The sequence below is a fragment of the Triticum urartu genome, chromosome 1A (assembly GCF_056163025.1).
Source record: "Triticum urartu cultivar PI428250 chromosome 1A, HENAU_Tu73, whole genome shotgun sequence".
NCBI classification, from domain to species: domain Eukaryota; kingdom Viridiplantae; phylum Streptophyta; class Magnoliopsida; order Poales; family Poaceae; genus Triticum; species Triticum urartu.
The window spans coordinates 13,190,960-13,208,128 of record NC_141873.1 but is presented as its reverse complement, the minus strand read 5'-3'; the positions used below and the strand labels follow the sequence as shown (position 1 = coordinate 13,208,128).

The following is a 17,169-nucleotide window of genomic DNA, read 5'->3' as shown; positions in this document are numbered from 1 at the left end:
CATCATGCTGAACAGGGTTATTTGCAATATCAATGGCAGCTGTGTTGTCACAATACAACATCAGAGGTTTGTGCTTGTACAACCGCAGCTCTGCTAGGAGAATCTGCAACCATAATAACTCACATATGCCGTGAGCCATAGACCTAAACTTGGCCTCCGCAGTAGACCGAGCCACCACATTTTGTTTCTTACTTCACCATGAAACTAGGTTTCCTCAAATAAATGCACAGTAACCAGATGTTGAGCGCATGTCATCTAGGGAACCAGCCCAATCAGCATCAGTATAGCACTCAACTTGCAAGTCCCCTTGTCTGGTATATAAGAGGCCTTTTCCTGGGCACCCTTTAAGATACTGTAGGATCCTATTTACAGCTTCCATATGAACTTGTTTTGGGTCATGCATGTATTGGCTAACTACACTCACAGCAAAGGCAATATCTGGACGGGAATGAGATAAATATATTAATCTTCCAACTAGTCTCTGGTAGCGCTCTCGATCCACTGGTGTCCCAGCATCACTACATAACCGGTGATTTTGCTCAATCGGTGTAGCAGCAGGTCGACTACCAAGCATACATGTTTCCTTGAGCAGATCCCAGATATATTTTCACTATGAGAGAAAAATACCTTTGACCCAAGTCCTTCACTTCAAACTCATGTGCAAGATGACACTTCAGATCTGCAACTTCCTTGGAATCATCTCCAGTAATCACAATGTCATCGACATACGCTATCAAGATTGCAACCTTGCCATTAATATGCTTGTAAAATAGCGTATGGTCAGCATTACTTTGAAGATAACCCCTCTTTAGCATATCATGTCTAAACCGATCAAACCAAACTCGTGGGGATTGCTTTAAGCCATATAAAGAATGATGTAGGCGCAATACCTTTCCAACAGTTTGACTTGACTCAAATCTAGGCGGTATATGCATGTATACTTCTTCTTGGAGATCACCACGAAGGAAAGCATTCTTCACATCCATCTGGTAAATATCCCAATCAAGGTTTACAACACATGATATAAGTGTCGTTACTGAATTCATCTTTGCCACCGGTGCAAAGGTGGTCTCTTCATAATCGATTCCATATGTTTGTGTGTAGCCTTTTGTTACAAGGCAGGCTTTGTACCTCTCCACCTTGCCCTCAGGGTGTGTTTAATAGTGAAGACCAACTTACAACCTATAGGCTGCTTACTTGGTGGTAGATCCACAAGCTCCCAAGTCCCATTCTTCTCCAAGGCTTTCATCTCATCAAGCATTGCTTCCTTCCAATTTGGGTCCTCTATAGCTATTTTCCAGTTTGATGGTATGGAGATAGAATCTAAAGATCCAATAAAGCTTTTGAAGGGTGGAGTAAAATATTCATAGGAAATGAAAATGGCTATATCATGTTTGAAATCTTTGAGGTGTCCTGAAATTTTTAGATTTCTAGTAGATTTCCTCACAGCAATAGGTAGATCATTTTCAGGAGCAAGAATAGATAATTGGTTATCACCCTGTCTTGTGGTGCTAATAGTACCTGGGTCCTCATGCCTGTGAAGCTCACCATCTTGTGAAGGAAGTGAAGAGTTTCCTGTTGCATCTTGTATGTCTCCATGACCAGAACCATGATTACACCCATCACTATGTGGGTCCTCCCCCTGATTTTGAACATTATCTAGAGTGGGTAAACCATCCGAAGTTGAAACAAGATTACGACTTAATGGAGAGCCTTCATTACCCCTCTCCCCTTCTTGTTGCACTTCAGGTGGGGATAGGGCAATGCCAGTGTCACTGGTTGAGCCATAATATGATTCATGTTCACGGAATGTCACCTCCATGCTCACAAAAAAACGGTGCTTCGAAAGGCACCAACACCTATAACCCTTTTGAGAGGGAGAATAACCCGTGAAAACACATTTGAGAGCATGGGGGTCTAATTTTCCAACAGAGTTCTATAATCATGCACAAAGAAAACACACCCAAAGACCTTTGGAGGAACTACAAAATCATTAGATTTCAAGAGACACTCAACAGGAGTCTTATGGCCAAGAACCCGAAGAGGCATACGGTTTATCAAATATGTTGCAGTTTTTATTGCTTCCCCCCAAAGAAATTTAGGCACGTTCATTGTAAACATAAGTGAGCGTGCAACCTCAAGAAAATGTCTATTTTTATGCTCTGCAACACCATTTTGTTCTGGATTGTTAACACGGGTAGTTTGATGTTCAATACCGTTTGAGAGAAGGAACTGTCCAAACTCCTAGTGCATGCATTCTATACCATTGTCTGAACATAAGGTTTTAATAGTTGCCTCATGTTGATTTTTAATCAGAGCACATAGATCTTTAAAAACTGAGCACACATCACTCTTATGCTTCAAGAGTAGAGCCAGGTGTAATGACTAAAGCAATCGATAAAAGTTACAAACCATCGATGCCCTGAAATCGAACGAACCTCACAGGGTCCCCTAACATCTGAGTGAATCATTTCAAATGGTTTGGCACTTCTTAATCCTATACTAGGATATGAACCTCTTGTATGTTTAGCCAATTCACAAGCATCACATACAAGTAGCTCCCTAGGACACAACTTGAAAAGAGAGGGGTATATACAAAACAATGCTGCAAAAGAGACATGCCCAAGCTCGCGATGGTGTAGTAGTAGCACTTGACCAGGAAACAACTTCATCACTCCCTTCATCAAGATAGTAGAGTCCATCATGCACGGTCCCAGACCCCATTAGTCTGCCTGTCTCTAGCTCCTGAAAAGCTCAACAAGTAGGATAAAACAAACCTCTACAATTGAGAGATACGGTAATAGAGCTAACTGACAAGAAATTGATTGGAAATTTAGGAACATGCAAAACATGAGATAAAGGACAATGTCTTAGGTGGCGTTTGGTTCATCGGCTATCCCTCGGTTAGACATGGATAGCCAATTTTCTAAGGGATGCCACCTGTTTGGTTTAGAGGGATGATAAGATAGGGATAGCCAAGATGCTGAGAATATTCCTCAAAAAACTGGTCGACAAGAGCCGGCAAAATATGGCGGATGAGGGTACTACTATATTTTATCATATCTTTTTTCCTACGTATTTGCGATGTTTTTGTACATATTTTATACAGTATTCTAATCATATCTTAAACATGCAATATGCTCATCATATCATACACATAATAGTCTCATCATATCATCCAACACAAATCATGCCGTCACATCATAATCACGATATAGCTATACAAGTTACATGACATGTCTCATCATACATAATGTAGTACTTCTTGGGGAATCGGTTCGTATCCCTCGCACTAGCATGAACCTAACCTGACTACATTCCGCTTCGGCTCTGCTATCGAACCCTCTCTGGCTGTCGCTCGGAAACCGGTACACCTGATCCTGACACTCCGGCCACTCATCGTATACTCTTGGTGTAGCACTTCTTCGTCATCGATGATCTATGTACCTGCATCATCACATGAGTCGATGATATGCAACATATATAGTTGAGCAACAGAAAGAGACAGACTTGGCAAAAATAGAAGCAACATATCGTAAGCATATATAACAAAGTTCATCGTATCCAAAATGACCTAACTAGAGTGATCTTTGCTAGTTGAGGAGGACGGTTTAATAGAAATTTATATTTTTATATCGAATTATTTTCTCTAAACTAAATACTACTGCCCTAATTAACATCTAATTCAAAAACTAAGTTAGAAGAAAATTCAGTTAACTACTAATAGAACAAAATTCAGTTAACTTTAGTGCTCTATAATGATGAAATGAAAAAAATCCAGTTAACTACTAATTTCATTCATTTAGGTCATTCATTTAACTTCACCTAATTAACCTACTGTACCACTACTACTAGCAGCACTACTAACCTAATTAACCTAGTAAAACCCTATTGCCCTAACTAAAAAACGGCTAATTAACATCTACTAGTACCACTATATATACTACTAGCAGAACAGCTGTAACATTTTCTTCATTTTGTTCTTTTAAATTAAAAGAACATTTATGAAAACAAAAACCATAATTAAACCCTACTGCCCTAACTAAATTTTCACTCTAAACCCTACTGCCCTAACTAAATTTTTGCTCTAACCTAGACAACCTAGTTACCTAACTAGTTAACCTAATGAACCAAATTAACCTAGCTAGTTCACTTAGTTACTTAACCTACCTAGTTAACCTAGTTAACCTACTTAACCTAGCTAATTCCTAGGGTTCATAACTAAATTCACCTAAGTAAATTAACCTAGAGAGGAGGGGTGGGGGCTTACAGAGAGGATGAGCACATTGAACTATCCATGTGGCTGAGAGCCCTCACAGCCCAGGCACAACGACGCAATTATCAGGGGCGCGCTCTACCACTGAGCTAATAGCCCGTCGCGCGGGCCTCCCAAAGGGAGGCCTGCTACGCCAAAAGCGAGAAAAACTCCATCCCTAACAGGCTGATCTTCCCCAAGAGTCCACATCGACGGGAAGGTTTGGCACCTCGATGTCGGCTCTTCGCCACCTGCCATCCTAAGGTGCTACTAAATGGAAGGATCTTATCAACGTCCATGAATGTGAAATCATAGATCGAACTGCCGAATTGGCAAAATTCGGTGCTATCGCTATCATAGTATCCGCTAAGTTCACGGGCTGGAGATAAGCGGACTCGAACCGCTGACATCCGCCACAGGGTAAACCACCGCCTCTCATAAGTTCCTGTATGAGTACTGCGCCTAACATAAAGCTTGTGACTGGTTGCGGGGAGGTGCTTGGGGGAGACGGTGGCGTGGAGGGCGTCGAGGGTGGCTCTGGTGGCTTCTACGGCGTCTCCGGTGATAGCGAGGGAGGCAGGGGCGGCGAGGACCGGACGAGGGTGGCTCCGGGGGCGTCGAGGGCATGCAGCTCCGTTGGCGGGGATGGCGCGCGGCTTCGGTGGCGAGTCCGGTGACGACGACGGAGGCAGGGACGGCGAGGGAAAGGTAGGGGAGACGCGAGAAATATGGGGAATTGGCGGAAGGAGGAACGCCCGCACAGGGGCAAGTCAAACTTAGTAGTAGCGTTGTTTCCCGACAAGCGCTATAGCTACTTAGCTATAGTGCTTTTTGACGGAACGCGCTACTGCTACGGATAAGTTAGTTATATCGCTTGTTCGTGAAAACGCGCTATAGCTACCGCTATAGCTAAAGTAGCTATAGCGCTTCCGTGAAAACGTGCTGCTACTATTGCTTACATTTTTTCTTTTTCTTTAATTTTCTTTTTCTTTTTTCTTTCCTTTTCCTTCTCTTAGTTGCAGCACTGTTGCCTTAAAATGCGCTGCTTTTATTTTGGTAGCAGTAGCGCTGTCCTTAGAAGGGCGCTACTACTATACCAAGCCTGGCGGCAACGGTGTAATAGTTATAGTAGTAGCGCTTTTTATGACGGACGCGCTACTGCTATTTATGTAGCAGTAGTGTGCTTTTTCATGCCGCGCTACTGCTAGATAGCAGTGGTGTTGTGTTTTAACAAGCGCTACTGATTAGCCTCTGTGTATAAGCTTTTCCCTAATAGTGTGTATAGGAAGTGAATATATTTGAAGCTCCTGTCATGTGATTGGTAGCTCCTGTATCAATAATCTAAAATTTTGAATGCGTTGTAGAATTGTGGGTCTGGTGAGGTGTCATACCTTGGTGTGAAGTGGCATGCAAACTAGTTTCAGCTTTAGAGGAATCCTGGAAGGAAGGTAAGTCTTCTAAGAGTCTGATCATGGAGGTGAAATCCTCAAGAGCTCGCACATCTACTACCGGTAGCTCCCTTTTGGATGTAGTGAGGTTCGCCTATCTTTTATGAGCTCCCTGACCTTCCCCTGGCTGAGACTTTCCTTTTTCCCATCAAGTTGGATAACCCTGCAGCTCTAAGCATGAATCCTTTGTGTGTCCAGGCCTTTTGCAGTGGTTGCAAAAAAGTATCCTTTTATCTGTTTTAGCAAAGGTCTTAGGATCACGACGAGCTTGTATGGATAGGGCTGCACGTGCATCTGATTTTTCTTGAACATGCTCATTGGGTTGAGCAAGATGAGTCTCCTCCTCAATCACACGATATCATCAAGGCTTAGCAATTCAGTTTTGAAGAATATTAGCTGGCGGCGGAGATCAAACTCCTGATTTAGGCCATCAAGGAAGAGCTTACCCACAAATGGTTCAAACCAGGTATGGTGAACAGCCACATCATTCTTGTCAACGGGTTGAAAAGGATGGTAATAATGCAACTCCATGTACAATCTCTCCATCTCACATGCATACTTAGTCGCTGATTTCATGCTTGCATGATGCGAGTAGCATGCATCTTATTTGATTTTTCTGAAACTTGCTTCTCCAAAGCTTTCCACACTTCAAATACAGTGGTTATAGTCTCAACTTGTTCTCATATCGGTGGTTCCATGCTTTCTAATAACCACACCAAAACTCTATCATTGATCTGTTTGGTAATAGTACCACTTTTCAGTTTCTCTTCATCGGCGCTAAGCAATTCTTGATAGCCATGAGAACTCAGAATTAACTGGGCATGCCGTGCCCACTTGATGTAATTGCCTGGTCCAACCAACTTCACTAGATTAGGCTCAAGTGCAAACTTGACAGCTCCAGGAACCACTTTGAGTTGTTGTTGCTGCTCAAATACTTTGCTTAAAGTTTCATACAACTTATCCACACTAGTATCCCCTAATTTCCCCTTTGTTGGATCTGCCATAATTTACCACCACACACAAAGAAAAAACCAGACAGACAAGACTTGGTTTTTGTAGATCTCCACTAACAACAACACACAGACAGTACTAGCCAAGTAGATATAACTGTGCCGGTTGCTCTCAAATGCACACAGACTGCACAAGTATTTTAATCCGGCCACTAGGCAAAGATGAGCTATCCGGCTGCACTAATCACGGTTCTTCAACGGCAGCCACAAGTATTAGTACCACTATCAATTAACTACAGAAACCAGCTTACTGCTTGGACAGGGACGGCACAACGGCAGCCAGCAATTTTTCCGCGAGAGCACAGATTCACCAGGAGGCAGTTCAACAGGCTACCTTAGGTTGGTCGCAGCACTCCATGCCGTACCTTGCAGATGATGTCGCAGGTCTCGGCGGCAGCTCGAGTGCACACGGCAGTAAATCACGGCGACACAGCACCGCAATTAGCTGTCACCAAGGTCGAAATCACACAGGATTAACCTGCTCCGATGCCATGTTAAAAATCGTCTGAGATTCGAGGGATTTGAGCTAGGGATTGGAGGGAGCGTGAAGAGCATTTGGAGAAATTCCGGATCGTTCCTCCCCGATCCCTTCTCTGTATTCTGATTTATATTTGTTTGTACAATTTACATTTTAGACCCTAAGGATTCTTCTAATTACATTATCTATACACCAACAAAAGCAGAGCACCCATAGAACAGGCTGCCACTATTGTTAGAACAGGAAATATGAAAAAAAACGAGAGCAGCAAGTAAAAAAACAAACCTTTTTTGGGAGAAGAAAGAAAATCAACAACTTCATAATGCTCAACACATCACTTAGCGACGCTTTTCTAAGAAGTTGTTAGTAGCACGCACTCAGAACACAAAAACCTAAATAACAGATGGTTTCGCAACTGAAAGCTTGCCTTCTTCCTTTATTCCTTCCACTCCAGATTACAATTTTAAAGAGAAGTTGCTGAAACAAAGATGAATAACATCGATCGTATGTGAAGCACCCTATGAATTATTAATATTACACTGAAGTTGCAGCACCAAACTGTTCTGTTAGAGCTGCAAGTAGTCTCAGCATTGGGGGCATATTAATCTCCTGTAGACCCTCGAGAATCCGGACCACTTCACCCATAGTCGGCCGATCAAACTCATTATCTTGGATGCACCAGCATGCAACTTTGCAAATCCTCTCAGCCTCTTCCAAATTGAAGTCACCATCCAACCATGGATCCACCAAACTCTTGACATCTCCACCATGAAGCTTGCTGATGGCTTGCACAGGGAAATACTCCTCAACATTCTGGTACCTAGTGCTGCTGCTTCTAGTGTTGTATGGTATTTCTATTGGGGAATTCCTCCTTCCTGATATGATTTCCAGAAGTACCATGCCAAAGCCATAAACATCAATTTTTGGTGTGATTGCAACTCCGGCAAGCCACTCTGGGGCAAGATAACCAGCAGTCCCTCTGAATGTAGTCATAACTCGGCTAAAATCCCTTCCCATAAACGCAGCCAACCCAAAGTCTGCGATTTTAGGAACAAATGATTCATCCAGAAGTATGTTCTCTGGCTTAATATCGCAGTGTATGATGCACTCACAACAACCCTGATGCAGGTAGCACAATCCTCTAGCAACTCCTAGGGCTATCTGACATCTGATGTTCCAATTCAGGGCCACAACATTTGCATTGCTCTTCTTAAATAGATGACCATCAAGAGACCCATTTAACATGTGCTCATACACAAGTAATCTGTGATCACCTTCGCAGCAAAAACCTATCAATTTGACTAGGTTTATGTGTTGGATAAGTCCAACTAAGCTCACCTCAGCCCTGAATTGCTTCTCTCCTTGACGGGCACCATCAAGCCTTTTCACTGCTACAATAGTCTTCGAGTCAGTTAACACTCCCTTGTATACAGAACCAAAACTTCCAACACCTAACTTTTCATAGAAGTTTTTAGTAGCACGAACTAAATCAGTATATTTGAAGGCTATAATCCCGCCAACACTACCTTGATTGTCATAGTATAATGGCAGAAAACCACACCACATGAATTTGTTCCTCCAATTCAGTAACAAGAACAGGAGAATGAGTAACCCAAACCCAGTAATGCTTGTGGCAATAACAACTCCAACGTTTGGTTTTCTTTTGTTTTTTCTCAAACTTGGCAAGAAATCTTTGGCAGAAAGACGGAGATAAAGAACATCTTTAGAAGTGATAGTAATGTCGTTGTTAAGATTTACACTAAGCAATTCCCCATTCCAGACATAGCATCTGCTATTGTTATAGGAATAAGCAGTGCAGGAGCAGGAACTGAGACAAGCTTCTTCACATTTGCTCTGAATAGAAGCAACGACTGTGCTCTGCGGGTTGTAGGGCAATGTAACTTGAGAAATGGGATGGAACATGTCTGTTGAACTTGTGATGTTTCTGTCACTAGTGCAATGCAATGGTCTATTTCTGATGCATCCTTCTGTTCTGTCCTCAAATTCCCAATCCTGCGGTGACTTCTGAGAGAAGCTCTTCATACAGTCACATGATGGATGTGCATTGCCATTGCAGACCGTGTAAGGTCCACAAGTAGCAGGAGGAAAGCAGGGATCATCGGGTATGGCATATATGGTTTGCCAAGATTGTTTAGCTTGTGACCAAAGATTAAGCTTTATCTGACCAGAGACATCCAGTAAGATAAAAAAGGAAGACGACTCCTCAAGCGATATGTACATGTAGTACTCCTCTTGGTTGTTATCAACATATGTTGCATTTATCAAACCTTTGGTGCGAGGATCCATATCTAGCACTACCTTGACCATTGGTACAAGATTCAACGATGATTTTGTGGAGGATGCATAAAGCCAATATTCTACCGAGGGGTTGTGGCGCTTGAGGACGAGCCCCTTGGTTTGTTCTAGTTCATAATAGTATGAGCCAAGACCCGGGTCAATCAGGCTCTTCTTTGAGATGGTCTGGTAACTAAAACCAGTGACCTTGTCCCGACCAAACTTTGCACCAGGAAGTATAACATCTGTTGGGTAGTTGAAGCTCTGCCAGACCGGTAGGTCAGATGACGGGCTCTCTTTGAAGGCAAGGTTTCCACTGTTCAAGAGAACAGCGGCACTAGTGTTGTTTGTGTTGATGTGTGTCCTATTATTTACAATGTGAGAGGACCAAACAATGGATTCATTGTTGGCGGCATGGTTTATGATGACAAGATTGCCATCACTTGATATCTTGAACCGTGTTTGGTTGATGCTGGGGTTGGTGATGGGCTGATCCCTATTAGCAACCCATACTGTTTCTTGAACCGTGTTTTCCGCTTCGACAATTTTTTTAAATCATAAAATTCCAAAGGGAAAATAGAGTTTTTGGGCGTTTTAGACGTTTTTAGCGTTTAGTGCTAGGGTTTAGATTTCAGAGTTTAGGGTTAGGTTTTATGGTTTAAACCCTTAGCTTTTACTGTTTAGCATAGAGTTTCCGACGTTTTAAGTCCCGGGATTAGGGTTTAGGACAATTTTTGAAATGACAAAATTGTAAAAGGAAAAAAATATATGCTCTAATTTATGTTTTTTTGAATTTTGGTTAAATCTTGTCAAACCGGTCAAACAACTGATTCAAGAAATATAGAGTGTTACTAAATAATTACGCAATACTATTAGTGTTACTAAATAAGTATCTCAGTTTTTTTGAATTTTGGCCAAATCTGGTCAAACTGTGGTCAAACTATGGTCAAACTACTTATTCAAGAAATATTAGTGTTAATACATAATTACTGTTTTTTAGAATAATACTTTCAAACTCAAACGGTGAAACGTGTGACTTCATGCTCAAGCTAAACTACTGAGAGTTAATAGGATTGACAACTTACATTTGTCAGGAAAACAACAAGTGCAGACTTGGAATGTAGGACGAATAGAACTCCGAAGTTAAGCCTGCTCTGGCTGGGGGAGTGAGAGGATGGGTGACCGGCCGGGAAGTCAGGCGATTTGGAATGAGTGATCCACACTTGAGCAGTTATGAGAGGTGATTAGAGACTAAATCATCAAATAATTCAGAAAAATTAAAAATCGAAAAAAAATCAAAAAAAAATTCCAAAATTTTCAAAAAAAAATTCAAAAACGAAAAACCTTACCAACCGGTACTGAAGGTCCCCCATACCAGGGCGCGAGCTCATGCCACGTGGTGGCACTTTAGCGCCGGTTCGTGCCGAACCGGTACTAAAGGGGGGGGGGGGCTTTAGTGACCACCCTTTAGTGCCGGTTATGGAACCGGCACTAAAGGCCCTTACGAACCGGCGCTAAAGCTCCGTTTTCTACTAGTGTCTGTGTTCACCTAACTGCCACGAATCATAAAAGCATGCACATAATGAGGTAGATTTTGTTTATGCATTTTCTTTGAAGTTTCCGGATGCTATAACTGATTAATAAAACATTGTTCAACCTTCTATGAGTCCACCTAGGGAGCTGTACAAATTTGGAACAACTTCCAGATCAGGCATCCAAGTATTTTCGTCTGCTACCAGTAAGCTGCCAGAGCAAGATAGCTGGGATGTCGAGTCCCTAGGGCAATGGTGAATCACAAATTGCCTGATATTCGATTGGAAGCATCAAACAATACCAACGTCGAGTAGTAAGATCTGATTGTTCAGCTGATAAGGCCAAGATAAGTGTGCGCGCATCCCCTTTTAGTCCAGATTTAGAAAAATATGATTTCTGCTATGATAGTTTCCAGAACAGTTTGGCCCTTGAGACACTTCCATTGTATGTGTGTGTGTTCCTTTTCATTCCAGAGATATGCATGTCTATAGATATTATTGGAATTGGTTCGACAAACAGTGTATATGTGACTAATTTACTAATATACTGATATGGAATGAAATAAATATCCGTGCTTTCTCACACAGAATCCCCTAGAAATGTTAGGTACATAGGATATGGATAGTCTTTTTCAGTGCGATAAAATAAAGCGACATCCTGTCTATTTTTCTTTGCTAAAGGGGTATTTCCATGTCGTATTGAATGATCACACTTAAGAACACAGAGGAGATCTCGACCGGGGGAGGATAAGTGGTGACATAGATGGGGTGACACATTGAAATAAAGAGCGTGGACATGTGCGTTGGGATCGGGTGCTTTTTGTTATGCCGTTGCAATGCACGGGCATGTTTACCCGATTGTTTTATAAATAGTAATTAATATTTCCATAATTACGAAAGTAATAAAGGATACATGCAAATTTTAAAAATAGTAAGGACGCTATGGACAAGAGCGTCCCGACCTGGACGCAGATGCTAACAACGTCCTAGTGTGGTTGCTGTTTTTGCTAGCATCCATTATCTGGTTTGACTGGCGGCCGCCGCACCCATCTGGTCTCCATCTCCCACATCCATCTACCTGCCTGCCACGGCCGGCCCTGGCCTCCACACCCATCTCGTCCCCATCTCCCACCTCCATCTCCCTGCCTACCACGGCCGGCCCTGGCCTCCAAATGATCCCCGCCGCCCACCTTCCCACGGACCGCCTCAGCCTCGGCGTCGCTGCCGACATCCTCACGACCGCCCCAACCGCCGGCTCATCCCCGATGACCACACCCTCACGGCTACCCCCAACCTCCTCACGGCCAAAGTGGTGGGTTGAGGGCGCCGCCGCGGCTACATCAGCAAGTCGGTCGAAGGTGGTCGTCCCTCTCTCTTCTCTCCACTGCTTCTCTGTACATCGCCCAAACCATTGATTGCATCTTGTTGTAGCTTTACTAATTTCACTTACTGCCTAGGCATAGCTGAAAACATTAGATTGTTTGACCTTTATTTATCAGTGTAGATTGTGAAGAATAAATTCAAATGATTGCTTTGATATTTTACCTCAACATTTACTCGCTCCTTTTATGCTGTAACAGGGTTTTGAAATGGATAGAAATGGATGTTTCAGTGATTTGCTATGGGTGCCTCACAGCCAGCACAAAATATCCAAAACTTGGGAAAATGTGAGTGATTTCGCATGTCATTTGTTAGACTTAGTGGTTAAATAAAGACTAATTTTTGTGTGTATTGATGCAGCCTAACATTTGCTTGAATGTACGGTGTCACCGTGTTGGCATCCCATTTGATCCTCTATGTACATCAGCTTTAGAGAACCTTGGTTTTTTCAGGTTGCTAAGATGAGGAAAATCAATGTCGGCAAATACTTGATATCGGCATTGGTGGAGCGTTGGCGGCCCGAGACAAATAGTTTTCACCTACCTGTAGGAGAAATGACTATTACGTTGCAAGATGTCAGTTGTTGGTGGGGGTTGCCTATCCAGGGTAAACCACTTGTTGGCAAAGCTGATGCACAATGGTCAGAATTAGTTGAGAGGTTGTTTGGGATTCCTGTGGATGAACAACACATGAAACAAAAAAAGGCGAAAAGGCGATGATAATATTGTTGTTAGGAATTCGCAATACTCTCTAAATTTGGGTAAACTGCGGGAACGCTTCCATGTGTTGCCGGATAATCCAATGGATAGTGAGATTCATTGGCATGCTCGAGCACTTGTTCTAGATATCCTTGGCTCCATAGTCTTTACTGATACATCTGGAGATGGAGTCCCAACCATGTATCTCCAATTTATGCAGGATTTCGGACAACAAACAGAGTATAATTGGAGAGCAGCTGCCCTTGCTGTGCTGTATAGACAATTGAGCATGGGTGCTAAGAAGGGGAGACTAGAAATTTCAGGGCCTTTATTGCTGCTACAGTTATGGTCTTGGTCCCGTTTGCCACTTGGTCGCCCTAAAGTTATTTTTGAGAAGCCCAAAGAAGTAGATGAACCTGATGAAGAAGAAGATGAACACGAAGTACACTTGGATTATAACCCTGTTTTTGGAGCAAAGTGGTGTGCTGCACATGCGTTTGATGTCCCTCACAATGCTGGTTTGTATTCTTCTCACCAAATTTGTTACACATCATTTGTGGTATGACAAACAATTTTAGTAACTTGCAATCAAATATATAGGTACTGAATATTATCGAAATCAAATTGATTTGATTTGAGAAGGTGTAGTTGATTGGCAACCATATGATGATCTTCTAGAGCAGATGCCTTTCGAAGTTCATCAAGATTCTTATTGGTGGTTTGCTAGAGTACTGCTCATGCATTTTTGGATTGTGGAGTTCCACTATCCACATAAGGTGATCCGACAATTTGGATTAAGACAACCCATTCCACCTTCTCTTCCACGTGGCGAGGCAGAGGTTCGGAGACTTCGAAAAATTAAGCATTCTGCAGGAAAATCGAATGATTGGGAGTTAGTCCATGCGAATTATGTTCAAGAATACAATCATGTTGAAGCAAGAGTGTGGCCAGAGGACATTCACTTTGATGTAGCTAGTTTACCTGAGTATAGACATTGGTTCCAGCAAAATGGTATGTACACAATATTATTTGACTCTCAATGCTTAGGAGGCCTAAATGAACCTATCACATATCCTCGAGATAGCATCGAATGGACCGGCTACATGCCTAGCGGCCCGCCATTGGCTCACATTGTAAGTGTGTGCAAGATTTTAATTATTTCTTTGCAACACATTTACAATCACATGATTTGAAATTCGTATTGTCTCTTGTAGAGCCTACGTGAGATAAAGAATGCTGCATGGGGGATCAAATGTGCTACTACTACTGGATGCAAGAAGATAGGAAGATCTATATTGAGGTCTTGTGTAGGAAACCTGATGGATTTGAACATGGAGCCTAGGCTATGAAGCATGCTCGCTGAGGCTAGATTGCCGCTGGATATCGAAGATATCCCATCTGATGATGAGGTGTCAGATATTTCTCACCCACCGAGTCCCCCAAAGGAAAGCAACTCCGATGTATTTAATGAGTGGAATTACTCTGGGAGAGGTTTTACAACATATCTCAAGGTTGAAGAAGCCATAGGAGATGGAGGACGGACAACACAAGATGCAAGTCAAGCTCCCAGTTTTCGGTCAAGGAGTTCTTCACAAGTAGTAAATTAGAATGGATCATATGGTGATATGCTATGGCCATCTGCACCGACCTAGAAGTGTAACTGACTAGATGTTTCTTTCTTTTTGCTCAACAAAAACAGTTCATGGTTCTGCTTTGTAACATGCCAGACATGGGTTGTAATCCTTTCAAGCTATGTCACTCCTCCTTGGCGCTAAGCTCAATGGAATTTTCCCAGAATACTAGTCATCATATGGTTTTGTGTCCAAATTTCAACAAATCACATGGGTCAATTAAACAAAGACTGAAACCAACAGAGTGCAAGACGACCTTACCCCAAATCATATGCGCCAACCACGAGATAGATTGGAGGATCTTAACCGTGAGCGGGGAACAAGAGAGATAGAGATGCCGTGATGATTAGAGATGTGAGTGTTGGAGGCTGGTTAGCACATGGCGACGTTGAGGAGCGACGAATCCATGCGTACTAGGGTTTACTGGAGACATAACATCCGTCTATTAGAGGAAAACGACTCGGTTTAATCTATTTAGGGTGCAGACCAAACCATTTGCTGGACGTTGTTTGTATTGGCGTCCAAACCGGACGTTCTGCACAATAGCGTCCAGCTGTGGACGCTGTTTTCCCTCGCGTCCTTTCTATTTTTCAGATTTTGGCTAACCCTTTCCCACTATCGTAATTACGTCATTACTAATTATTAGTAATAAAAAATCAGCATGTTTACTAGTAAACATAATAAACGTAATTAAACATAAAAGTGGCTGATCAAACGCCAGCCAAAGGCCACCTACATCTAATAAACACTAAATAGAACATTAAATAAAAGTCTGCGCCCGCCTGCTGCCATCCCGCACGCTACCCTAGATGTAGTCGGCCTTGCTCTTGCCCTTTCCATCGATGCCGCCATCGTCGGTGAGGTCGATGAAGACCGGAACAGGGCCAGCCCACCCGAACGACGCCTGGTACGCTGCCAGGGCAGCCTCCTCCGGTGTCTACAGGGGCAGCGGCATTGCGGCCAGCCGTGCACGCTCCTCCTCCTCCTCCTCGAGCCGGAGCGCCTCCGCATCGCGTTGGAGCATGGCCTCGTAGTGCATCTGCTCCTCGCCGTCGGCCTGCTCCTGGCGGAGCCAGTGCTCCTTCCATCGCTCGAGGTGGGCCACCTCCTCCTGCGGCGTCGCGGCGAAGTGGACGGAAGGCACGCTCACCCACTCGCGGTACTGGCCCGTCCATGAGTAGGCCTCCTCCGGCCATGTGGGTGGAGGAGGGGAGCGCTTACGCGTCGGCTCCGGCTCCGGCTTGGCTGGATGGGCGGCGACAGTGGCGGTGGCGGCATGAAGAGCGGGGTGTGGACGGAGTCCCCCGTCGCCGACAGGGCAAGGGCTTGCTCTAGCCCATCCCAGTGCGCGTCCTCCTCGAGGCGGCTAGCCTCCAGCGCGTGTTGTAGGGCCTCCTCGTGGACGGCTTGATACTCCGCCTCCGCCTCCATGTCCTCCGGCTCTACCTGCGGTGGCGGCGATGGGAACGGCGAGGGACGGCGTCGACACCTGAGCGCCGTTGCTCCTCGTGTTCGCAGGCGAACCACGCCTCCCAGTTAGGGGAGTCGGTGGCGTACTCTAGCAACCGACGCTGCTTCGGCGTGAGCTGCACGTGGCGCCTGCGCACCTCGTCGTCGTGCGCCCGCTTGGTACGCGGAACAGCCGGCACCGGGATCCGCTGCGGATCCAGATGCCAACGGTGCGACAGCGTGACATCGGGGTATGACAGTGTCTGCCTGTACTCCTAGTGCCACCGCGCTTGGTGCACCGGGATGTGCAGGTGCCGACGACCAGGGCGGAAACACGTCGCCGCCGGCGGAGGAGGGGGAAGGGAAGCACTGGAGGGCGAGGCGCCGGGGGTGCCCTTGCCCTTGCCCTTGTCATTGCTGCTGCCGAAGAGGCCCATGGACGCGCTAGGGTTTGCGGTCGCCGGCGAGGAAGCAAAGGGAGTGGTGGGGGCCAGATGTGGACTGGAGAAGTGGATGAGGCCGACCCCGCCGCACGCGTGGTTAAAAAAAGGACGCTTCCACTGCCTAACGCATGGGCCCACTGTCGGTGGTCATCATAAATAAGACGACCGGTGGCGGTTGGGTGGCCGCCATGTGGGGACGTGGCGGACGACGAGGAGACACGCGGCGCGTCCGCTTCGCGTTCGCGCCGACATATTCCAGGCGCAATTTTGGGACGGAAATGGGTCGGCACGGACGCCAGACTGACACGATTTGAGTTTGGATCGGTGCGTTGGGCCGCCACTTTTGTCCGCGCCGACCCAAACGGACGCGGGCGGACGAAATGGGTCGCCTCATTGGAGTTGCTCTAACAACAAACAAGGACAATTGCTAGCCAAGTTGCAGGTGACCGGCAACATCAGCGCTCGTCTGGCTCCCGGAAAAAAGATTCTTCGGCCCCTCAGCAACATGACCTCTTGACTTGGTCCAGTCCAAGGAAGCAGCTTCCTCATT

General features: G+C 44.7%; 2 pseudogenes; both read right to left on the bottom strand.

The window, feature by feature from the left end:
• Window positions 1-5,668: 5,668 nt before the first annotated feature.
• LOC147988381 (uncharacterized) lies at window positions 5,669-7,243 on the bottom strand (annotated as a pseudogene).
• A 482-nt stretch (window positions 7,244-7,725) lies between these two features.
• LOC125532552 (G-type lectin S-receptor-like serine/threonine-protein kinase At2g19130 pseudogene) lies at window positions 7,726-15,579 on the bottom strand (annotated as a pseudogene).
• Window positions 15,580-17,169: the final 1,590 nt, after the last annotated feature.